General features: G+C 42.4%; 1 protein-coding gene across 1 annotated transcript in view; it reads right to left on the bottom strand.

The window, feature by feature from the left end:
• LOC127486036 (uncharacterized) overlaps positions 1-27,205 on the bottom strand; it is a 167,068-nt gene that overhangs the window by 21,629 nt on the left and 118,234 nt on the right. Inside the window, exons 9-11 of the mRNA XM_070063826.1 lie at positions 17,167-17,377; positions 15,401-15,533; positions 11,632-11,841 (exon numbers count right to left, since the gene is read on the bottom strand). The gene's annotated coding sequence lies outside the window, so the exon portion shown is untranslated. The remainder of the gene's footprint in view (positions 1-11,631; positions 11,842-15,400; positions 15,534-17,166; positions 17,378-27,205) is intronic.

The following is a 27,205-nucleotide window of genomic DNA, read 5'->3' as shown; positions in this document are numbered from 1 at the left end:
GGGTAATCTGGCAGAGGGAACTCTACCAAAATTAGAGAGACAGGGTGGATCTATGTGACAGGCATAGACGCCAGCATTGGAAAGTGAAGTGAGACAAGACCACAGCAGACCAGCCACTGGTGAAAAAGCTGCTGGAAGAGTCTAGAGGGAGCCAGGCTTCGAGCCCCATGGGAGATACTGTACTAGCCAAACTAGAGGAAAAAAAGAAAAAGAATGGGATGGACACGTTTCTCTCTCCCCAATCACTTTACAACAGCGTCCTGTAACATGTCAGTAAAGGGGTGTGATTTTGAATATACATCACAGGTGAGCCAGCTCATGTCTCTACCCATCAATCAGCCAAGTGGAGACTTTTGATTCTGCTGGGGAGAACTAACACCGGGCTGGGAGCTTGTGACTGTGTGAGGCTTCTGTACTTGGACAGGGAAAAAAACTGAGGGTGTGTGGGAGGACTCACAGTGTGGCTAGGACTTTGAGCAGTTACAGAGGGAGACTCCATATGCCAGTTTCCTGGTTACCTGTTAGAGATACTGTTAGGGAAACTGATCTTACACTGAGGAATGCACAGATCCTTTGTGTGACCCTTGGGACAGACGAATAAATGTAACAAACTTGGGCTAGCACTCAGGCACTGGTCTCCAGTGAGTAGAAGATCTCAGCTGCACGGAATAAATTCCCTTCTGATGAGAGAGAGAGAGAGAGAGAGAGAGAGAGAGAGAAAGAGAAAGAGAGAGAGATTTGCCACAACAAAGCTGGGTGTAACCTTGGGCATGCCCTTATCCCTGGAGAAGTGAGCAGAGCTCTCTGGCCACACCCACTACAAGCCTCTGGATATTCACTGAAAAGTACACTTTCCACTTATCTGCACAATCATAGTCCAAAGATAAAAGAGAAAGAGAAAACCAAAAAGTATCTTCACAAATGCCAAACAATATATGCACCAATTCTAGAAACAAGAATAGGAAGACAACATGATGTCACCAAAACAACATGGCACTTCAGGGCCAGATCTGTGACATAGTGGGCAAAGCTGCATTTGTAGTGCCAATGTCCCATATGGGCACTGGTTCGAGTCCTGGCTGTGCCGCTTCCAATCCAGCTCTCTGCTCTGGCCTGGAAAAGCAGTGCAATATGGTCAAAGTCCTTGGGCCCCTGCAGCCACATGGGAGATCCCCAGAAGAAGCTCCTGGCTCCTGGCTGCAGATCAGCGTAGCTCCAGCCATTGCAGACAACATGGTAGTGACCAGCAGATAGAAGACCTCTCTCTCTCTGCCTCTCCTTCTCTCTCTCTCTGTAGTGCTTTCAAATAAATAATAATCAAACCTTAAAACAAAGAACATGACACTTCAATACTAGATTGTGAAGATGATGAGACAGAAGAAAGATGAAAGAAATGGAATTCAAAAAATTGATCATAAGATTACAAAGAAGTAGGCCAGCACCGTGGCTCACTTGGCAAATCCTCTGCCTGCAGCACCGGCACCCCGGGTTCTAGTCCCAATTGGGGCACCGGGTAGTAGTCCCGGTTGCTCCTCTTCCAGTCCAGCTCTCTGCTGTGGCCCGGGAGGGCAGTGGAGGTGGCCCAAGTGCTTGGGAGACTGGGAGAAAAAACCCAGCTCCTGGTTTCAGTTTGGCGAAGTGCCTGCCACAGATGACAATAGGGGAGTGAACCAATGGAAGAAAGACCTTTCTTTCTGTCTCTCTCTCACTGTCTATAACTCTACCTGTCAAAAAGAAAAAAAATAAGATGCCATAGAAGTTATCAAAAGAAATGCACAAACTACTGAAATCCATACAGGACATGAAAAAAAAATTTCTCCCATGAAATGGAGATCATAAAGAGAAATCTCAATGAAATGAAAAATTCAATAGAACAAATAAAAATGCAGTGGAGACTCTTAACAACAGAATTGATGAAGCAGAAGAAAGATGTCGGCATAGAAGGCCAAGCACCATAAACTACACAGTTCAAAAGAGGAAATTAGAAAACAAAAACGCCTGTTGGGAATCTACAGGATACTATAAAAAGACCCAATATACGGGTCCTAGGAGTTCCTGAAGGTATGGAAAGAGAGAAAGGACAAGAAGGCCCTTTTAGTGAAAAAATCACAGAAATTGTCCCTAGTTTGGAAAACCAAAGGGACATCCAACTACAGGAAGCACACAGAACTCCTAATAGATGTGACCAGGAAAGATCCTTGCCATGACACACTGTAATCAAACTCAGCACAGGAAAACATAAAGAGAAGATTCTAAAATGGGCCAGATTACTTTCAGAGGATCTCCAATTAGACTCACAGTGGACTTCCCATCAGAAAGCTTGTAGGCTAGGAGAGAATGGTAAGATACAGTCCAAGTCTTAAGAGAAAAAACTGTCATACCAGAATATTATACCTTACAAAGCTCTCATTTATCAATGAAGGTGAAATAAAGACCTTCTATGACAAACAGAAACTGTAAGAGTTTATCACCACCCATGCTGCCCTACAAAGGATGCTTAAGGGTGTGTTGCAGACGCACACACACAGAAACATGGCCATCACTATGAAGAAAGTAAAGGAAGCAAAGCTCCCAGTAAAAGCTCAAAGGAAACACAATGTAAAAAAAATAGGAATATTTTTGGAAAAATGGCAGGGCAAAGTCATCACTTATCAATACTCACCTTGCATGTAAATGGGCTAAACTCCCCAGTGAAAAGACACAGACTGGCTGAGTGGATTAAAAAACAAAACCCAGGGCCGAAGCCATGGCCCACTGGGTTAATCCTCCGCCTGCGGCACTGGCATCCCATATGGGTGCCGGGTTTTAATCCCGGTTGCTCCTCTTCCAGTCCAGCTCTCTACTGTGGCCTGGGAAGGCAGTGGAGGATGGCCAAAGTGCTTGGGCACCTGCACTCGCGTGGGAGACCAGGAAGAAGCAATTGGCTCCTGGCTTCGGATCAGCGTAGCTCTGGCCATAGCGGCCATCTGGGGGAGAACCAACGGAAGAAAGACCTTTCTCTCTGTCTCTAACTATATCTGTCAAATAAAAAAAAAACACATCTATTTGCTGCCTACAAGAAACACATCTCACCAACAAAGAAAATGTAGACTGAAAGTGAAAGGATGGAAAAAGATATTCCATGCCAACAAAATAGTCCATGCCAACAAAAAACAAAAAAGAGCTGGTGTAGCCATCATAATATCAGAAAAAACAGAGTTTAACACAATAACTATTAAAATAAACAAAGAAGGGCACTACATAATGATTAAGGGATCAATTCAACAGAAAGATATAACTCTTATAAACATGTATGCACCTAATTACAGGGTATATGGCTATTTAAACGTTATTTTGAGAGATTTAAAAGGACTCTTAGCCTCCAATACAATAGTAATGAGGGACTTCAACACCCCACTTTCAGTAATGGACAGATCAACCAGACATAAAATCAACAAGGAAACAGTAGATTTAATCGACACTACAGACCAAGTGGATCTAACATATATCTAGAGAACTTTTCATCCTACTCTTCTCAACAGTACATTGAACTTCATCTAGGATTGAACACATACTTGGCCATAAAACAGTCTCAGTAAATTCAAAAAATTGAAATCATATCATGCATCTTTTCAGGCCACAATGAATGAAGCTGGAAATCAGCAACTCAGGAATCTCTAGAGCATATGCAAACAAAAGGAGAATGAACAATATGCTCCTGAATGAAAGATTGGTCACAGTAGAAATCAAATCAAATAAAAACTTTTCTGGAAACAAGTGAAGACAAAAACACAATATGTCAAATCTTATGGGATACAGCAAAATTAGTATTAAGAAGAAAGTTTATAGCAATAACGGCCTACATCAAGAAATTGGAAAAACACTAAATAAATGAGCTATCAATGGATCTCAAGGATCTAGAAAAACAACGGCAAACCAAACCCAAAACTAGCAGGAAAAAAGAAATAATTGAAATTAGAGAAGCAATCAACAAAATTGAACCCAAATAAAAAACAATACAAAAGATCAGCAAAATGAAGAATTGTGTTTTTTTGGAAAAATAAAACAAAATTGTCACACCACTGGTCCAACTAAAAGGAGGAGGAGAGAGAAGACCCAAATCAATAAAATTAGACAAGAAAAAGTAAATGCAACAATAGATATCACAGAAATAAAATAGAATCATCAGGAATTACTACATAGAGCTGTATGCCAACAAATTAGGAAACACAGAAGAAATGGATAGGTTCCTGGACATATACAACCTACCTAAATTGAACCATGAAGACACAGAAAACATAAACAGACCCATAACAAAGATGGATATTGAATCAGTAATAAAGGCCCTCCTAACAAAGAACACAGGACCAGAGGGCTTCATTGCTGAATTCTACCAGACATTTAAGAACAAACTCAGGTTCTTCTAAAGTTACTCAAAACGACTGAGAGAGAGAATCCTCCCAAATTCTTTTACGAAGCCAGCATCACCTGAATTCCTAACCCTGAGAAGGATGCAACAGAGAAAGAGAATTACAGACCAACTTTCCTGATGAACATAGACGCAAAATCCTAAATAAAATTCTAGCCAACCGAATCCAACAACACATCAGAAAGATCATGCATTCAGACCAAGTGGGATTTATCCATGGTATGCAGGGATGAGTCAACATTTGCAAATCAATCAATGTGATACACTCCTTTAACAAACTGCTGAACAAAACCATATGATTATCTCAATAGATGCAGAGAAAGCATTTGATAAAACACAACACTCTTCAATGATAAAATTCTAAGCAAACTGCGTAGAGAAGGAACATTCATGAACACAATCAAGGTAATTTATGACAAACCCACCGCCAGCACTGTATTAAATGGGGAAAAGTTGGAAGCTTTCCCTCTGTGATCTGGTACCAGATAAGGAGGCCCACTCTCACCACTGCTATTAAACATAGCCCTGGAAGTTTTTGCCAGAGCCATGAGGCAAGAAAAAGAAATCAATGGAAGTGACACAGAGTGGGAGGGGGGGCATCTTCCATCGGCTGGGTCACTCCCCCAAATGACCACAGAAGCTGGTAATGAACCAGGCCGGGGTCAGGGGTTGGAACCCCATCCAGGCCTCCCTGTCTGCTGAAGGGGCCTGATTGCTTGCACCACCTTCTGCTGCTTTCCCAGGTGCGTAAGTGGGGAGTTGGATCGGATGTGGAGCAGCCAGGATATGAACCAATGCCCAGAAGAAATGCTAGCTTTTTAGACTGAGATTTAATTCACTGGACCACAACACTGGTCCATAAATGAAGTCTTCTTGACCTCAAACTAACTTTAGGATTTTCCACAGGGTCCTTGGAAGATTCTCAAAAAGAAACAGTTTTCTCACTTTATAAAAAATATTAAGCTAATACAGTTAACTTGATATGCTAAAATGAATGGAAAGCACCTTAAAATAAAAGTGATGATTAACCTTATGCTATATTTGTATGGACATATGTAGTTATTGTTAATGCTCCAGGAAATGTCAAATTCCAAGAACTCTGATATCTCCTGGTATAGTGTTATCAATCAGTTATCAGTAAAATTTAATATGTCATAGATCTTTAAAAAAATCCTTTCCAAAAAGGAAGTGCAAAAATGGTTATTCACACATCTAAACATATTCACTAATATTTTCTGAGCTCTATAGAGGGAAGGAAAGAAACAAGCAAGAGAAAGCAAAGAAGAAAATGTGAATAATTTCATACTAATTAAAAATAAATATTCAAATAAAATTATCTTAGCAAAAAATTAGTATGAGAATAGTAGAGGAAGGAGGAAGAGGGGTGAGAATGTTGGTGGGATTCTGGGTACCATGAGAAGAATCACCAAGTTCCTAAAGTTGCAATTATGGAATATATAAAGTTTATATTCCTTAAATAAAAGGTTTCTGGGGGAAAACAATCAGGTAATTTGCAGTTTAGAGATAAAATTATCTTTTTGGTAGGCAGGGAGAGAAGAAGAGTGAGAGTGAGAGAGATAGAGATGGATCTTCCATCTGCTGTTTCACTCCCTCTATAGCCAGACTGGCCAGGCTGAAGACAGGACCCTGGAGCTCCATCTGAGTGACAGGGGTCCTGGTCCTTGATCCATTCTCTGCTCTTTCCTAGCTGCATTAGCAGGGAATTTAATGAGAGGCAGAGCATCTGGGACTGTCTGAAACAGCACTCTGATGGGGGATGCCAGTGTTACCCAGTGGCACAACACCAGCCCCCTTCAGTGCCAACTTCTGTTTGTGACCTTGCTTTATTATCAGACATAGCTGCCAGAAACTTATTAGTCTTTTGTTCTGCACTTTACTAAAATATGTTCTTTATATCCTATATTATAAAACATTGGGGGCAATTGTGGTATTTGGCCTCACAGATAACACACTGGTTAGGAAGCCATGGCCATAATGGAGTGCCTTGGTTTCCTTCCTGGCTTCTGCTTTGACTGATTCCAGTTTCCAGGTAGTGCAAATCCTGGGAGGCAGGGGTGATGGTTCCGAGTAACTGGGCTCCTGAGACCTACGTGGGAGACTGGGATTGAGTTCTCAGCTCCATACTTGGCCCCAGTGTAGCCTTGGCTATTTCAGGTATCCCAGAATTCAATCAGTGGATGAGAAATTCTTTCTCTAATTCCCATCCTCTCAAATAAATAAAAATTTTCAAAAATTTCAAATTTTCAAAAAATGTTGACTTTATCCCCTAGCCCATACTTTGCTTTGCCTAAGTGTTGATGGCACATATAAATATAAAGCTTTACTATTTCAATTTACACTGGAAGAAAACACTACAGAAAAGGAAAGGAGGGGCTGGCACTGTGGATAGCAGGCTAAGCCTTCACCTGCAGCGCCAGCACCCTATATGTTCATCGGTTCAAGTCTCAACTGCCCCACTTCCACTTCAGCTCCCTGCTAATGGCCTGAGCAAAGGAGTGGTGGATGGTCCAAAAGCTTGGACCTCTGCATACCCATGCAGAACCGTGGGTGCAGGAAGCAGGGACTCCTGGCTCCCGGGTTTGGCCTGATGAAGCTTGGGCCACTGCAGCCACATCAGGTGTGAACCAGCTGATGAGGGACCTTTCTATCTATCTCTCCCTCTCTGTCTGTAACTCTGCCTCTCTAATAAACAGATCTTTAAAAAAAACAGAAACAAACCTGCCATATGCTTCAGCAATCCCACTACTGGATATACACCCAAAAGAAATGAACATTATTGTATCAAAGAGATAGCTCTACCACCATGTTGATTGCAATATGGTTCACAGCAATCACAAGGAATAAACAAGAACTTATTTATAAAGATTAAACAAAGATTTCTGTCATCAGGAGAATAAGAAGACATGGTACAGATCTACAATGAAATGTTATTCAGGACTTAACAATAATGAAATTTTATCAAGTGCATCAACATGGAGTAACTGGAGGACTTCAAGTTAGAGAAATAAGCCAGAGGGCCGGTGCAAAGCCGGCCGTAGCGACCATATGGGTAATGAACCAACAGAAGGAAAACCTTTCTCTCTGTCTCTCTCTCACTGTCTATAACTCTACCTGTCAAAAATTTTTAAAGAAAAAAGAAAAATGAAATAAGCCAGAAAAAGAAAAATACCACATGTAAGTTAACTTTGTTAAAAAATTAAAACACAAAAACAAAAAAAAGTAAATGCCAATGTGTAGCACTACTGCTGCAAATATACTCTTAGAAAACAATGTTTGATAACCTGGACAAACCAATTGTTAAGAACAGAGTACTGGGGCCGGAATGGTGGCATAGTAGGTTAAGAATCCACTGTGGTGCCGACATCCCATATGGACACCAGTTCAAGTCCAGCTGTTCCACTTCCAATCCAATTCCCTGCTGATGGCCTGAGAAAGCAGTGGAAATGGCCCAAGGGCTTGGGCCCCTGCAACCTACTGGGAAAGATGGAAGAAGCTCTTGGTTCCTGGCTATGGACTGGTCCAGCTCCAGACATTGTGGCCATTCGTGCAATGAACCCATATGGATGGAAGACCTCTATCTCTATGTCTTCCTCTCTATGTAACAATGCCTCTCAAGAAAATAATTTTTAAATAAAAGTATACTGCTCTGGTGGAACTTTATTCTTTCTACCTTTTTCCTATGAATATTATGAATATTATGGCTACCCTGAATATAACATGGATTAAAATCATATTTTGAAAAATTGATGAAAAGAAGAGGCCATGAAGGGAGGGGAAAGGGGAAGAGAGGAAGGTCTGGGTTTATTCTTGGAACTGTACCTAAAGAATGCATGGAATATGTTCTCTTTTCATTCATTTTAAAAATAATTGAAGGGGCAGGTGCTGTGCAGCAGTGTGTTAAAGCCCAGGCTTGAAAGGTGGGCACCCCACATGGGCACAGGTTCTAGTTCACGCTGCTCCTCTTCTGATCTAGCTCTCTGCTATGGACTGGGAAAGCGGTAGAAGATGGCCCAAGTCCTAGGACCCTGCACCTACGTGGGAGACTGGGAGAAGCTCCTTGTTCATAACTTTATCGGCTAACTTCAAGCCATTGTGGCCATTTGGGGATGAACCAGCAGAGGGAAGATCTCTCTCTCTCTCTCTCTCTCTCTCTCTCTCTCTCTCTCTATATATATATATATATATATATATATATATATATATATATATACCTCTTTCAGAAATTCTATCTTTCAAATAAATAAATCTTTAAAAAATGAAAAAGAGGCCGGCACTGCAGTGCCATAGGCTAATCCTCTGCATGCAGTGCCGGCACACTGGGTTCTAGTCCTGGTTGCTGTTTGTTCTAGTCCTGCCACTCCACAGCGGCCATTGGAGGGTGAAGCAACGGTAAAAGGAAGACTTTTCTCTCTGTCTGTCTCTCTCACTGTCCACTCTGCCTGTTAAAAAAGTGAAAAAGAAACAAGAATGTTACTTTAGTATAGTTGTGACAATCTGTGATTACTTTAAATTTAGAGTGTATTGAATAAATGGTTATTTTTCCATTCAACCAATTATATTTGTTGCTTATATTCCCACTAAACTAGTGTTTCTGTTTTTTCCTTATTTTTAGAAGATTTATTTTGTTTACCACAAAAACACTGTTACATACAGAGAGAGAGAAAGAGGAAGAGATCTTCCATCTGTTGCTTGACTTCTCAAATGGCCAAAACAGTCAGCACTGGACCAAGATGAAGACAGGAACCAAGAGCCTTTTCCAGGTGTCCCACATGGGTGCAAAGTCACAAGCACTTGGGGTGTCCTCTGATGCTTTGGTGCACTAGCATCGAGCGGGATCAGAAATGGACTAGGGACTAGAGCTGTGGCATTCTAAGTAAAGGTGCCTCCTGCAGTGTCGGCATCCCATATGGGTGCTGGGTCAAGTCCAGCTGGAGGACTTCTGATCCACCTCTCTGTTATGGCCTGGGAAAGTAGTGGAAGATGACCCAATCCTTGCGCCCCTACAACTGCATGGGAAGACCCCGAGGAAGCTCCTGGGTCCTGGTTTCAGATCAGTGCACCTCCAACAACTGTGGTCTTCCAGGGAGTGAACTAGCAGATGGATTGCAAGGCTTCTCACTCACTCTCTCTGCCTCTGCCTCTCTGTAACACTGCCTTTCAAATAAATGAATACATCTTGAAAAAAAAAAAAAGAAGTGGAGTAAATGGGACTTGAACCAGCACCCGTAGGGGATGCCAAACATTGGACCACCTGTTTTTTAGTTCCTGAACTTCTTATTTGGTAAAGAATTTAGCCATTTTACTCTAATGCAAATTTAAAAACTATCCAAAAATGGATGAAAGTAAGGAAGTCAGGAAGGGAGGGACAAAGGGCAAAAAAAAAAAAAACAAAAAGGAAGACGTACACTGGGAGAGACAGTGTTGGAAGGAGAGCAGAAGAACGGAATGTTGCTTTATTAGTAGTATTGTTCTATAAAATATATGGAAGAATTTCTTAACCTAAGAAGTAAATATATCCACTTGGGACAATATCAATCTTTAATAGAAATTTATATAAAATAGGTAAAATAGGTAAGCACTCACATTACAGGAAAATTTAATATATAAAATATGCATGTTCATAAAAGTCTGTACTTGGAAAATCCTATGACATTTATAAAAATATAAGTTTGAAAATATTTCTGTAAAAATAACCTAAAAGTAAGAATATAAAAGCTATATAATTCTGAATGTTACTCAAAAATAACACTGCATTGTAAAAAATGAACATCCTATAGAAAAACTTAAGGAAAAACTTGCATTCCTAATAACTGTGACAGTGTGAAAAAAAAACACATGGTTTAATGGCTCACAAAAGCAAATGGAAATATCAGAGATGGAAAAAATCAAATGAGGAATAGGAAGTACTACAAAGTATACATTCCAACATAAGGGGAAGATATTTCAAGAACTCCTACCTGGTAAAGTCCTGCAGGACTAAGTCATCCCCAGCCCCCAAACAGCAATCAGAACAAACACTCCATGAAAGCAGAAGCTTTCACACAGAGCTGCCTAGAAGGATATGGAAAACATATACCACAACAAAGCTGTGCGCAGTTCATCAAATGTCTTGAAAGACAACAAACTCACAACTGCTTCTTTCCACAAACTTTTCAAAGTACCTCACACTGGCCCCTGCATTACATAAAACAAAGAGAACAAATGCTGGCACATAACAGAAACATCTTTGAAAGACAAGAGATACACCTTTACCAAGAGAGAGTCCTCTGCCCAAATTCAGACTTCTATAAGCTGACCTCAAGCCTCAAATTTCATTCCAGGCTTGATCAGGTTCTTGTCTTCCTAAGCACAACACCTATCCAGTTTTCTCCCACATAAGCCTCTCTCCATCCCTGGTATTCCAAGACCTTTGTAGAAGTTTCCTAATTAACCGTGCACCCATACCACAGTCCCTAAGAAAGAACACACTGCACCCCTCACGCTTTTTTTACCCTCATTTTCCCAAGGTTTTTGCTCAAGCCCTGTCCCAGGTCTAACACTTGGAGACTCCACCACTTCTTCTAGTAGACCTACCAGCTCCTCCCTATTACAACTCTACTGAGGTCACCTGACCCCCTCCATTCAATCCTTCCATTTCCCTATCTATATCACAGGATAGTGATAGACAGAAATTACCTGATTTCAGCTCCCAACACCTTGCATGCCCCAGGTTCTTCCATGACATCTAACCCTCCACTCCCACCACACATAATACTTCCAATCCTGTCATGCTTAGCTCCAAAATCTCAAACCCAAACTTTTATTAACACATCTCTCCAAACCAGACAGACCTCTTGGGTTTTGTACTCTGGACTCAACAGCACACACTTTTCCTCTAGGTCTCCCTCCCATTTCCTAGATACCCAAATCTCCCCCTCTTACCATCTTCTTTGGCCCCTAATTCTCTGCAGAGCCCCAGGACTTATTCCCCAACATCCTATCCACCCCCCCGTCTCCATGGTCTCCAACTCTACTGAAGCCCACCAGGCCCCTACATTTCTCCCCATGCCTGTGGGGCTACCCCACATGGCCCTCCCTGTCACAGGATGGAAGTCCACATCACTATTTGTCTGGGCTGCCCAACCCCAGGGAACGGGCTGTCCCTTCCCTTCCCCTTGGGCACCCAGGCCACGGCCACCACTGGGGCGGCCACATCTGCTCACCAGTTGCTCCTCTCCAGGATGAAGGCCCAGCTGGTGTTGAGCAGAAGCCGTGTAGTCTCCGGAACTGGAATATTATCCAGCAGCTGAGTTTCAGCGTCCACCCTGCGTTAGTTTCACATCTGTGTCCTCTGCGGGGGAGGAGGGGAGACAGACATCCGCTTCTTGGCTTCCTCATGGCTGAGCTGCTGCCCACCCGTGCTGCCTCTGAACCTGCGGATTTGGGTGAGAACGCCATGGGAAGATGCCCTGGATATCTCTGTCCCGTAAATTTAAGTGCAGCTAATTCCTCCCGCACTCTCCAAGCCTAACATAACACTGCTGCCAATAACACCGCCAGTCGACAACGACGCCACTGCAGCAGACGTCACCTACTTCTCCCTGAGGCCTACTGCACAAGCGCCATCCGACTAACACCCGCCCCTTCCTCCCAGGATACACAGCGTCAGCGGAAGAGGCCCCACTGCCTTGATGAACCAGGGAAAACCACCTTAGTAGCCACAGCCTGGCATGGCCGCCCTGTGCTCACCACGATCAGCAGTGCTCCAGGGACATCGTGGATCCCCATCCAGCCCACCAGAAGCTCTGGGCAGTGTGCAGTTCTCTAGACCTCCGGGCTGACACCCAGCAACTCCCGTTGGTGCAGTGCTCTGCTAAACTGCCCGTGGTCAGGGTACAGAACGGCGGATGCCCGCCCAGCATCCTTGAGCAGGTCGGAGCCGGGGATGCTGCCCGGAGTCATACAAGCAGGGCTGGTGCTGCCTTACACCGCGTTAAAGCCACGGCATGCAGTGCTGTCTTTCCATGTGGGTGTCAGTGTGCATTCTGGCAACACCACTTCCGATCCAGCTCCCTCCTTATGCGCCTGGGGAAGCGGTGGAGGATGTCCCAATTCCTTGGGCCCCTACAGCCACATGGGAGACCCAGAAGGTGGTCCTGGATCCTGACTTCATATTGGCTCAGTCTGGCCATCACGGTCTTTCGGGGAGTGTACTGGCAAATGGAAGACCTTCTCCCTCTCTCACTCTCATCCTCCCTCACTCTCACTCACGTGCTCTTGCTGTTTCTCTCTTTGTTTTTCTTGCAAATGAATGCATGAAAACTTTTTTTTAAAAAACCACATTATCATCTCATTACATACAGAGAAATAATCAGAAGAGATTCACTCTCAGTCATGCTAAACAAACAAACAAACAAAAAACCACAGAGTGGGTATAGAAGGAATAGGCATCAAAATCAAAAAGGCTATGTATGACAAATCAACAGCCAATGCCATGCTGGATGGGCAAAAAGTGAAAGCATTTTTGTCAAACATGTAACACAAGGATGCCCCTTTTACCACTCTGAATGCAGTACTGTAAATTTTCAAAGAGAAACAAAGGAGAAGAAAGAAACTGCACCTACATTATAAAAGAGAAGTGAAATTCTAAATGCTTGCAGGTGACATGATATGGTACCAGAAAAAAACTAAAACAATCCACCAAAAACACTGCTAGACCTGGTGAAACAATTCTTGAAATCACTGGTTACAAATAAACATAGTGTGTAAGCAGCAGTGCTTATACATTAATGATGAACTCACTGACAGAGCAATCAACAATAATCCCAAGGACAATAGCACAGAAATCAAATGTTTAAGACTAAATTTAACCAAAGAAGCCAAAGAGCTCTATCATGAAAATCACCATACACTGATATAAGAAATCACCAACGACTCAAAAAATGGAAAGATATCCCTTTTGGTGGATTTGAAGAATCAGCCTAATTAAAATTTCTACCTTACCTAACACTACCTAAAGATTCAACCAAAATTATATCAAAACATCAATGACGTTCTTTACAGAATTACATAAAACCACCTAAAATTCATAGAAAATCACAGAAGATCCAGAATAGCTAAGGTGTTACTGGGCAAAAAACGAAACAAGGCCGGCGCCGCAGCTCTCTTGGCTAATCCTAGGCCTGCGGCACTGGCACCCCGGGTTCTAGTCCCGGTTGGGGTGCTGGATTCAAAACTAAATAAACGGGATTAAATGAAATTAAAAGCTTTGCACAGCAAAGGAAATCATCATAGAGTGAAGAGACATCCAACAGGATGAGAAAAAGATATTTGTCAGATACCTATCTGACAAAGCATTAATATCAAGAATGCATCTACAACTTTAAAAAAACAACAGCAAAAAAACAACCAATTATGAAATGGCCAAAGGAACTCAACAGACAGTTCCCCATAGATATACAGATAACCAATAAAAATAGGGAAAAATAGCAACATCACAAGCTATCAGGGAAACACAAATCCAAACCACAATGAGATATCAGCTCACACGTACATATTGGCTAAAACCCAAAGGACAGAGAGTCTCAATGAGGAGGAGGACGTGGGAAAAGGGGAATACATACACACTGGTGGTGGGAATGTAAATTAGTGCAGTCACTGTGGAAAACAGTATGGAGATTTCTTAAGAAACCAGAAACAAACTTGTGATATGATATGAAGCAAGCCCTCTACTGGCTAGAACCCAAAATACATGAACGTATTGTTATCAGGGAGATACGTCCACCACAATATTTCTTGCAGTATGGCTCACAGCAGCGACAACAAGAAATTGTTAAAGACTTCAAACATCACCAGTTGAATGGATAAGAATAATTCTCTCTATATATACACAAAAACACACACACACAATGAAACAACCTTACAAATCCCTCTTTCCACAGACTTTTTCATGGACCCTCATGATGCTCTCTGCAGTACCTTAAATAACTAGAACAAATGTGGGCACATAGCAGACACTCCTTTGAAAGCCAAGAAAAATATATTTACCAAGAGAAACTCCTCTGCCCAGATTCTGACTTCTTCAAGCCACAAACTTCATTCATAGGCTAAATAAGGATCTCCATGTTCCCAAGCCCCCTGTCAACCCATTTTCTTTCCAATAACCTCTTCTCCATCTCTTGGTAGTCTGCACACTTTGGTCAAATTTCCTGATTAACTCAGCTCCCATTCCACAATCCCTCCTGAAAGTTCCCTCTGCCCACTTCCTGATATCCTATCCCTCACTTTAACTAAGGTTTCTCCCCAGGGCCTGTCCAGGATCTCACACTCTGATACTCTACTAGTTCTTACAAGCAGACCTATTACAGCTCCTCCCTATTACAACTCTCCTCAAAGTCGCCTGCCTTCCTCCTCACAGTCCTTCCATTTTGCTTTTCTATCAAAGGATGGTGACATACAGACACACACTGTTTTCAGCTCCCAAAACCTTGCATGACCCAAGTTCTTCCAAGCATTTAACCCTCCACTCCTGCCGCATGAAGTACTTGCAATCCTATCGTCCTTAGCCTGAAAATCTAAAACCCAAACAACTATTACCACGTCTCTCCAAACCAGACTCTTATGTTTTGTATCTGAGTCAACATATGGCAGTTTTCCTCCCGGTTTCCCCCTCCCACAGCTTCGACAACCAGTTTACCATTCTTAGGATGTTCTTTGGCCCTTAATTCTCGGCAAAGCCCCAGGGAATTCATTCCCCAATATCTTATTCACTTCTGTCTCTGTGGTTCCTCTATTCTAGGAACACTAGACCCCCACATTTCTGTCTCCACATGTATATAGGGCTCCTAACACTTGACCTTGCATCCCAAAGGTTGGAAGTCCACTTTGCTGGCAGCCTGGACACCTGACCCCAGGGCACACGGTTCCATTCCGTTCCCTCTCCTCGTTGGGCCCAAGGGCTGCCATCAACAGGACACAGCCACATCTACTAACCAGTTGCTCCTGTCCAGGATGAAGGCCCAGCTAGGTTTTACAAGGAAACAGAGCAGTCCCCAGAAATGGAAGATTACCCAGCAGCTGAACTTCCGTGTCAACTCGGTGTCCAGTTTCATATCCATGAAAATGTCTACAATAAAGTTACAAAACATTAAGAAATGGAAGAAGACACACAAAAATGGAAAGATCTTCTATGCTGACTCATTGGCAAAATCAACAAGATGCAAATATCCATTCTACTATAAGCAATTTACAGACACAATGGGATCCCAAGCAAAGGTCAAATAGCATTTTGCCCAGATGGAGAGAAAACAATGCTAAAATTCATATGAAAACACAGAACATCTGAATAGAGAAAGCAACCTTATACAACATAAAAAACTCATAGCATTGCAATAACAGATTGCAGAAACAGCACAGGACAGTTTCAATGAAAACAGCTTGCTATAGGCAAAAAAAAAAATGACATATATAACAAAGGAACAGAAAAGAAACACCTGAAATAACACACACATCTACAACTAATCTATCTTTCAAGAAGGAGCTAAAGATCAATCCCAGGTTCAAAGGACCGTTTCTTCAAAACAAGGTCCTGAGAAAACTGGACCTCCACATGCAGAACTCTGAAAGAAGACCCATACTTTACACCTTATACAAACAGCAACTAAAACACGTCAAGGAACAAAATCTAAAACTCAGTATCATCAAACTATTAGAGAACATTGGGGAATACTGAATTACATTGGCTTAGACAATGATTTCTGGGACAAAATGCCAGTAGCACAATAAAAGCTGAAACAGACAAATGTGATTCCATCAAGCTGAGAAGCTTCTGCACTGCAAAAGGAACACTCAGAAAAGTAAAGAGGCAACCAAAAGGATGGGAGAAACTATTTGCTAACTATGAAACTGATAAAAGATTAATATCCAGGCCAGCGCTGCTGCTCAATAGGCTAATCCTCCACCTGCAGCACTAGCACTCCGGGTTCTAGTACCGGTCAGGGCGCCAGATTCTGTCCCTGTTGTTCCACACTATACTCTTCACCATTTTCTTACCCTCACTTTTCCTAAGGTTATTGCCCAGGCCCTGTCCCAGGTCTAACACTTGGAGACTCCACCAGTTCTACTAGTAGACCTACCAGCTCCTCCCTATTACAACTCTACTGAAAGACACCTGACCTCCTCCATACACTCCTTCCATTTCCCTGTCTATATCACAGGATAGTGATATACAGAAATTACCTGATTTCTGCACCCAACACCTTGCATGCCCCAGGTTCTTCCATGACATCTAACCCTCCACTCCCACCACACAATTTACTTCTAATCCCATCATTCTTAGCCCCGAAATCTAAAACCCAAACTTTTATTAACACATGTCTCCAATCCAGACTTCTTGGGTTTTGTACTCTGACTCAACAGCACACACTTGTCCTCCAGGTCTCCCTCCCATTTCCTGCATACCCAAGTATTCCCCTATTACCATGTTCTTTGGCCCCTAATGCTCTGCAGAGCCCCGGGGAACTCATTCCCCAACATAATACCCACCCGAGTTTCCATGCTCTCATACTCTACTGAAGCCCACCAGGCCCCTACATTTCTCCCCATTCCTGTGGGGCTACCCACATGACCCTCCCTGCCACAGGGTGGAAGTCCACATCACTGTTTGCCTGGGCCGCCCAATCCCAGGGAACGGGCTGTCCCTTCCCTTCCCCTTGGGCACCCAGGACATGGACACAACTGAGGGGGCCACATCTGCTCACCAGTTGCTCTTCTCCAGGAAGAAGGTCCAGGTGTCATTGAGCAGGAAGCCATGCAGTCTCTGGAACTGGAAGAACACCCGGCAGTTGCGATTCACCGTCCACTCTGGGTGAGTTTCACATCCAGGTCCTCTGGGAGGGAGCAGGGGAGGCAGACATCCACTTCTTGGCTTCCTCACAATAGATCTGCCGCCCACCCACACGGCCTCCAAGCCTGCAGATTTGGGGGGAGAATGCCGCTGGGTAGATGCCCTGGGCAACTCTGTCCCATAAGTTAAATGCAGTAAATCCCTCCTGCACTCTCCAAGCCTACCATACTGCTGCAGCCTATAACACCTCTTTCTCTCTCTCACTCTCATCTTTTCTCACTCTCTCTCACTCACCTGTTCTCACTATGTTTCTCTCTCTGTAATTCTGCAAAAAATGCAATAAAGCTTCTTAAAAAAAACATTATCATTTCATTAGATACAGAGAAATAACCTGAAAAGATTCAATCCCATTCATTATTAAAAAAAAAACCTCCACAAAGTAGGTATAACAGGAATAGGCAGGCCGGCGCCGCGGCTCACTAGGCTAATCCTCTGCCTTGCGGCACCAGCAAACCAGGTACTAGTCCCGGTCGGGGCGCCAGATTCTGTCCGGTTGCCCCTCTTCCAGGCCAGTTCTCTGCTGTGGCCAGGGAGTGCAGTGGAGGATGGCCCCAAGTGCTTGGGCCCTGCACCCCATGGGAGACCAGGATAAGTATCTGGCTCCTGCCATCGGATCAGCATGGTTTGCCTGCTGCCGCATGCCAGCCGCAACAGCCATTGGAGGGTGAACCAATGGCAAAAGGAAGACCTTTATCTCTGTCTCTCTCTCTCTCTCACTGTGCACTCTGTCAAAAAAAAAGGATTAGGCATCAAAATCATAAAGGCTAAGTATGACAATTCAAAGCCAATGGCATGCTGGATGGGTAAAAAGTGAGAGCATTTTTGTCAAACATGTAACACAAGGATGTCCCTTTTTACCACTCTGACAGAATGCAGTACTGTAAATTTTCATAATGAAAGGAGAATAAAGAAAGAAATAGTACCTAGATTATAAAAGAGAAATTGAAATTCTAAATGCTTGCAAGTAACATGCTATGGTACCAGAAAAAACTAAAACAATCCACCAAAAACGCTGCTAACTGGTGAAACAATTAAGTGAAGTCTCACGTTACAAATAAGCATACTGTGTAAGCAGCAGTGTTTATACATTAATGAGGAACTCACTGACACAGCAATCAAAAAAATCCCAAAGACATAACGACAGAAATAAAATGTTTAAGACTAAATTTTGCCGGTGCCACGGCTTACTAGGCTAATCCTCTGCCTTGCGGTGCTGGCACACTGGGTTCTAGTCCCGGTTGCCCCTCTTCCAGGCCAGCTCTCTGCTGTGGCCAGGGAGTTCAGTGGAAGATGGCCCAAGTGCTTGGGCCCTGCACCCTATGGGAGACCAGGAGAAGCACCTGGCTCCTGCCACTGGATCAGCAAGGTGCACCGGCCGCAGTGCTCTGGCCACAGCAGCCATTGGAGGGTGAACCAATGGCAAAAGGAAGACCTTTCTCTCTGTCTCTATCTCTCTCTCTTACTGTCCACTCTGCCTGCCCAAAAAAAAAGATTAATGTAACCAAAGAAGCCAAAGAGCTCTATCATGAAAACTGCCATACACTGATGAAAGAAATCACCAAGGACACAAAAAATGGAAAGATATCCCTTTTGGTGGATTTGAAGAATCAGTATGATTAAAATCTCTACCCCACCTAAAGCTACCTAAAGATTCAATTAAATTTGTATCCAAACACCAATGACATTCTTTATAGAATTACATATAACAGACTGAAAATTCATAAAAATCACACAACATCCAGAATAGATAAGGTGTTCCTGTGAAAAAAGACAAAACAAAATTAGCCTAGATGCCTCACAACACCTGATTCAAAGTATTTTACAAATCTACACTAAACAAAATATCAAAGCACTTGCAGAAAAAGTGACACGCAGACCAGTGGAAGAAAACAAGGCAAGCTCCAATATTAATCCAAATATGTACAACACCAGATTTTTAGGATTCAGATCTATTCATTGGAATAAGGAAAAACTCTTGAACAAATGCCGTTGGCAAAAATGGATGTATTTGTGTATAACATTGAAATTAGATTCATAATTCCCATAAAATAGGAAAATCAAATCAAAACAGATCAGAGACCTAAATCTATAACCTGAGACTACGAAGCTTTTTGAAGGTAATAGAAAGAAAAGCTCCAAGACACTGGAATAGGCGATGACCCTTGGAAAAGACCCTCAAAGACCACCAGCAAAATCAAAACTAAACAAATGGAATTAAATGAAATTAAAAGCTCTGAATAGCAAAGGAAGTCATCACAGATAGAAGAGACATACAACAGAATGAGCAGAAGATATCTGTCAGCTACCTATCTGACAAAGAATTAATATTAAGAATACATCTGCAACTTAGAAAAAAATAGCAGCAAGAAAAACACAACCAATCCAGATATGAAATGGCCAAAGGAACTCAACAGAAAGTTCCCCATAGATATACAGATGTCCAACAAATACAGGAAGAAATGCTCAACATCATAACCTATGAGGGAAATGCAAATCCAAACCACAATGGGATATCAGCTCACACGTACATACTGGCTAAAACCCAAAGGATGGAGAGTCACAATGATGAGGAAGATGTGGGACAAGAAGAACACTTACACACTGGTGGTGGAAATGTAAATTGGTGCAGCTGCTGTGGAAAACGGTATGGAGATTTTTAAGAAACCAGAAACAGACTTGCCATATGATGGAGCAACCCATCTATTGGATATAACCCAAAACACATGAACATATTCTATTAGAGAGATACGTACACCACAATATTTATTGCAGTATGCTTCACGGCAGTGAAAACAAGACATTTTCATCAGTTAAATGCGTAAGCATAATACTGTACATACATACATACACACACACACACACACACACACTCACACACACAATGAAACAACCTTAAAAATCCCTCTTTCCACAAACTTTTTCAAAAACCCTCATTATACTCTCTGCATTACCTTAAGTAATTAGAACAAATGTGGGCACATAGCAGACACTCCTTTGAAAGCCAAGAAAAACACGTTTACCAAGAGAAAGTCATCTGCCAGAATTCTGACTTCTACAAACTGACTACAAGCCACAAACTTCATTCCCAGCCAAATACAGGGTCTCCATGTTCCCAAGACCCTATCAACCCGTATTTTATTTCAGATAAGATCCTCTCCATCTTTGGTACTCTGTAGACTTTGCTCAAGTTTCCTGATTAACTAAGCACCCATTGCCCAGTCCCTCCTGGAAGTTCCCTCTGCCTACCTCCTGATATCCTTTCCCTCACCTTTCCTAAGGTTGCTCCCCAGGCCCTGTCCCGGATATCACACTATGATGTTCCACTAGTTCTTACATGTAGACCTACCAGCTCTCCCTATTGCAACTCTCCTCAAAGTCGCCTGTCGCTCCCCCTCTTCGTGGAGGAACGACACAGGACCCTGCACTGTTCCAAAAAATGGAAAGAGATTCCTTGCTTGTGGATGGGAAGAATCTGTATCATTAAAATATCTATCTCATGTGAAAGAAATCTACAGAATACCAATGATATTCTGTACAGAATTAGAAAAAACAACCCCTCAAATTCATACAGAACCACAGAAGATCCATAATCGCTAAGGTGATCTTGAGAAAATAAAAATCAAGCTGGAGACATCACAATACCTGACTTCACAGCATACTAAAAAACTATACTAATTAAAACATCATGTGACTGGCAATAAGAAAACTGAGACATAGACCAATGGAGAGAAACAGAGAATCCCTAAGTTAATCTAAATACATATGGCCACCTGATTTTTGACAAAAGGGTTCAGATCATTCATTGGTGTAAGGATAATCTCTTCAACAAATGGTGCTGGCAAAGCTCGATGTATTCATGTAGAATGGAATTAGATGCATATCTCTCATCATTTATAAAAATCAACTGAGATGGGGCAGCCATGCACTTCTCAGAAGACTGTTCTTACAAGTATGGTCAAAAACAGTAAGGCCAGGTGCCAGTGCTGTGGTGTAGTGGGTAGGGCCACCAGCGGCACAGGCATCCACTGATCAGACCGGTGCCTGCCCTGGCTGCTCCACTTCTGATCCAGCTCCCTTTTAGAGGCCTGGGGAATGGCTGCTTAGGATGGGTCGATTGTTTGGGCCTCTGTCACCCTTGTGGGGAGACAATGTGGTGCCCCTGGCTCCTGGCTTCTTATAGCCAGTGGATGAAAGATCTCTGTCTCTCCCTCCCTCTCTGTAACTCTAACTTTCAAATAAACAAATAAATCCCCCAAACAAACCAAAAAATCTGTAGTGGTTTCTCATTAAGGGCTTGAAGCCTCGTGGGGGAAAGTTCATCAGGCTAACTAGAAGAGAGAGGAATAAAAAGGGGGTGACCAGTACGGACATGAGTCTTTCTCTCCGCTCACCTCTCAAAGGCGAGCAAGACAAAGAGCAGGCGCCATTTTGTACATACTTAAAGCAGTGCCCGCCATCAGTCAACCAGAAAAACCTGACTCTGGGGGGGGTGTGTGAAATAAGAGGAAGTTAGGACCTAGTGAATGCATGGAGCTAATGAACTGAGACGGTGAAAAAAGAGACGTTGGGTGAGAGAACTCACAGAGTTCATGTGAGTACTCGCCAGAGACGCTAAAGTTCAGCAACCTTGGCAACCCGGTGGGAGACTGCAAGGGAATTTGAGCCCACACTGGGGGCACCACAGAGTCTTGGTGTCATCCTTGGGAAAGAGCAGAGCAGACGAATGTTAAACCCACAGGAGCCAGAGATCGGAAGCTGACTGCCTAATATTCCGCTCAGCTGTGTGGAATTTCTTCCCTTCTGAATCAAAAAAAAAAAAAAAGAGAGAGAGAGAGCGAGAGAGACAGAGAGAAAGAGAGAGAGAGAGAGAGATGTACCATGCCTAACCTGGGTGTGTCACCATTGGCAGACCCTTAACCCTGAAGAACCAAACAGAGCACTCTGGCCACACCCATCTCAAGCCTCTAAGGCTCCATCAAAAGCAGACAGTCCACTTAATACAGTGATAGTATAACAAGAAAAAACACCATAGTGAGGGAAGAAGAATCCAAAGAATATCTCCACAATGCCAAGCAACAAACGCAGAAACCGAGGAAACAAGAACAAGGAAGACATTATGATGCCCCCAAATGAAGAAGACATCCCAAGCCAAGATTATGAAGATGACGAGATAGAAGAAATGCAGGATACGGATTTCAAAAAAAAATTATGATAAAAGCATTTACAATTTTTCAAAAACAAATTCTTGAACTACAGAAATCCTTACTAGATAAACTGGAAAATCTCTCTCAGGAAAATGAAATCTTAAGGAGGAATCAAAATGAAATGCAGAAATTAGTTGAACAGGAAAGTGTGATAGTAAAGAGAAATCTAATCTCCAATTAGACTCACAGCACCTACAGGATAGGACGGAATGGTGAGACATTGCCCAGATACTAAGAGAGAAAAACTGCCAGCCCAGAATATTATATCCTGCAAAGCTCTCATTTGTGGATCAAGGTGAAGTAAAGACTTTTCACAGCAAACAGAAATTGAAAGAATGTCACCAATCATCCAGCCCTGCAAAGGATGCTTAAAGATGTGTTACACACAGAAACACAGAAACACGGTTATCAATATGAAAGAAGGTAAAGGAAGGAAACCTCACAGCAAAAGATCACAGGGAAGTCAAAGCATATATTAGAAAATATCTTTGGGAAAATGGCAGGGAAAAGTTACTACTTATCAATAGTCACATTGAACGTTAATGGCCTCAACTCTAGAGTTCAAAGACACAGATTGGCTGAATGGGTTAAGGAACAAAACCCATCTATTTGCTGCTTACAAGAAACACATCTTTCCAACAAAGATGCATGCAGACGAAGTGAAAGGCTGGAAAAAGATATACCATGCCAACAGAAATGAAAAAAGAGTGGGCGTAGCCATCTTAATATCAGACAACATAAACTTTAACACAAAAACTGTGAAGAGAGACAAAGAGGGCCACTATATAATGATTAAGGGATCAATTCAACAGGAAGCTATAACAATTATCAATGTATATGCACCTAACTACAGGGCACTGGTTTACTTAAAAGATATGTTAAGGGACTTAAAGGGAGAGTTAGATTCCAATACAATAGTACTGGGGGACTTCAATACTCCATCTCAGAAATAGACAGATCAACTGGACAGAATATCAACAAGGAGACAGTAGATTTAAATGACACTATAGACCAAATAGATCTAACAGATATCTACAGAACTTTTCATTCTACATTTAAATAATGTACATTCTTCTCAGCAGTGCATGGAACCTACTCCAGGACTGACCACATACTAGGCCATAAAGCAAGTCTTAGCAAATTCAAAAGAACTAGAATCATACCATGCAGCTTCTCAGACCATAAAGGAATGAAGTTGGAAATTAGCAACTCAGGAATCCCTAGAGCATATGCAAACACATGGAGATTGATCAACATGCTCCTGAATGTACAATGGGTCATAAAAGAAATCAAAAGAGAAATCAAAAACTTTCTGGAAGTAAATGAAGATAACAACACAACATATCAAAACTTATGGGACACAGCAAAAGCAGTGTTAAGAGGAAAGTTTATATCAATAGGTCCCTAAATCAAGAAACTGGAAAGGCACCACATAAATGAGCTTTCAATGTATCTCAAGGATCTAGAAAAACTGCAGCAAACCCGACCCAAATCTAGTAGGAGAAAAGAAATAAAATAAAATCAGAGAAGAAATCAATAGGATTGAATCCAAAACAACATTACAAAAAATCAGCCAACTGAGGAGCTGGTTTTTTGAAAAAATAAACAAAATTGATACCCCATTGGCCCAACTAACTAAAAAAAGAAAAGACCCAAATCAATAAAAATCAGAGATGAAAAAGGAAATGTAACAACAGACACCACAGAAATAAAAAGAATCATCAGAAATTACTACAAGGACTTGTATGCCAGCGAATAGGGAAGTCTATCAGAAATGCATAGATTCTTGGAAACATGCAACCTACCTAAATTGAACCAGGAAGACATACAAAACCTAAAAAGACCAATAACTGAGACAGAAATTGGAACAATAATAAAGGAACTCCCAACAAAGAAAAGCCCAGGACCAGATGGATTCACTGCTGAATACTATCAGACGTTTAAAGAAGAAAAACTCCACTCTCCTCAAACTATTCAGAACAATCAAAAAAAAAGGGAATCCTCCCAAATTCTTTCTATGAAGCCAGCATCACCTTAATTCCTAAGCCGGAAAAAGATGCAGCATTGAAAGAAAATTACAGACCAATATCCCTGATGAACACAGATGCAAAAATCCTCAATAAAATTCTCACCAATAGAATGCAACAACACATCAGAAAGATCATCCACCCAGACCAAGTGGGATTTATCCCTGGTATGCAGGGATGGTTTAATGTGCGCAAGACAATCAATGTGATACACCACATTAACAGACTGCAGAAGAAAAACCATATGATTATCTCAACAGACACCGAGAAAGCATTTGATAAAATACAACACCCGTTCATGATGAAAACTCTAAGCAAACTGGGTTTGGAAGGAACATTCCTCAATACAATCAAACCAATCTATGAAAAACCCACAGCCAACATCCTATTGAATGGGGAAAAGTTGGATGCACTTCCACTGATCTGGTACCAGACAGGGATGCCCACTCTCACCACTGATATTCAATATAGTTCTGGAAGTTTTAGCCAGAGCTATTGGGCAAGAAAAAGAAATTAAAGGGATACGAATGGGGAAGGAAGATATCAAACTATCCCTCTTTGCAGATGATATGATTCTTTATTTAGGGGACCCAAAGAACTCTACTAAGAGACTATTGGGACTCATAGAAGAGTTTGGCAAAGTAGCAGGGTATAAAATCAATGCACAAAAATCAACAGCCTTTGTATACACAGGCAATGCCACAGCTGAGAAAGAACTGCTAAGATCAATCCCATTCACAATAGCTACAAAACCAATCAAATACCTTGGAATAAACTTAACCAAGGACGTTAAGGATCTCTACGATGAAAATTACAAAACCTTAAAGAAAGAAATAGAAGAGGATACCAAGAAATGGAAAAATCTTGCATGCTCATGGATTGGAAGAATCAATATCATCAAAATGTCAGTGGCTGGGAGCCAAGATGGTGGAATAGTGAGGGCGTGCACCGATAGTCTGGGAAAATTTAGTTTAATAAAAGGGGAGTTACAGTAGCCTCAGAAAAAAGAACCAGGAAAATATTGCAGAGGAAACTCTTCTGGATCAAGTGGCCGTGAATCAGAGGACCTACTGGGAGAATAAGGTAACCCACTGCGCGGAATCCGAGCTGCGGGACCGAGCCGCGGGACCGAGCTGCGCAAGCCGCAGGGTCTGCGTGCCAGTGCTCGAAGGGGAGTGCGTGCCACACAGACAACAGCAGGGAGACTTGGGACATCCAGGGCTCCGAGTCCACACATCGGCGCTGGAAGGGGAGCGGACCTGTGTGGAGAGCGTGGGAGCCCACAGTTCGGGACACCAGCAGCAGACTCAACACATCAGCGCTGGAACACGAGGTGAACCGAACCTCAATAGCCCGAGACACCGGCAGGCAAGTGGAGAGAGGAGACTAGAGGGAACGACCCCCGGGTGGGGGAAACTTCACCAGGCTAACTGGAAGAAAGAGAAAGGAAAAAAAAAGGTGACTGGTACGGACACGGGTTTCTCTCTCTCCGCTCACCTCTCAAGGGCGAGCAAGACAAAGAGCAGGCGCCATCTTGGACATACCTCATAAGCAGAGCGACCTCAGGTCTGCACCGGCCCTGAGCCTAGCAGAAAAACCTGACTCTGGGCGGGGCGAATTAACAGGAGATTAGGACCTAGTAAATTTGTGGTGCTACTGAACTGAGACTGTGAAAAAAGAGACGGTGGGGGAGAGAACTCACGGAATTCACGTGAGCACTCTCCAGAGACACTACAATTCCGTAACTTTGGCAACCCAGTGGGAGACTGAAGGAGAATTTGAGCCCACTCTGAGGGCTGAACAGATTCCCTGTGTGGTCCTTGGGAAAGAGCTTCTGATCTCTGGCTCCTGTGGGTATATCATTTGCCTGCTAACTACCTCCAACTTCGTTCAGCTGTGCAGAATAACTTCCCTTTTGAATCAAAAAAAAGAAAGAGAGAGAGAGAGAGAGAGGTTTACCACGCCTAACCTGGGAGTGTCACCTTTGGCACACCAAACAGAGCTCTCAGGCCACACCCATCTCAAGCCCTAAGGCTCCATCAAAAACAGATAGTCCACTTAATCTAGAGTCATAGTATAACAAGAAAAAGCACCACAGTGAAGAAACCAAATATCTCCAATATGACAAATAACAAACGCAAAAACCAAGGTAATAAAAACAAGGAAGTCACCATGAAGCCCTCAAATGAAAGAGACACCCCAATTCAAGATTATGAGGATGATGACATAGAAGAAATGCAAGAAGCAGATCTCAAAAAATTGATAAGAACATTAAGAAGTTCTCAAAAACAAATTCTTGAACTACAGAAATCCTTAATGGACAAGATACAAAATCTCTCTCGTGAAAATGAAATATTAAGGAGGAATCAAAATGAAACGAAACAACTAGTACAACAGGAAACTGGGATAGTGACTGAAGTGAAGAATTCAATAGATCAAATGAAAAACACAATAGAGAGCCTTACAAACAGAATGGGTGAAGCAGAAGAGAGAATATCGGACTTAGAAGACAGAGAACAGGAAAGGATACAGTCAGACCAAAGAAAAGAAGAGGAAATTAGAAATCTAAAACATATTGTCGGGAATCTTCAGGATACTATTAAAAAACCCAACATTCGGGTTCTAGGAGTTCCTGAAGGCATGGAGAGGGAGAAAGGATTAG

This window comes from Oryctolagus cuniculus, chromosome 19 (assembly GCF_964237555.1).
Source record: "Oryctolagus cuniculus chromosome 19, mOryCun1.1, whole genome shotgun sequence".
Taxonomy (NCBI): Eukaryota; Metazoa; Chordata; class Mammalia; order Lagomorpha; family Leporidae; genus Oryctolagus; species Oryctolagus cuniculus.
Note: the sequence above shows the minus strand (reverse complement) of the source record. Positions and strands in the feature narration are given on the sequence as shown.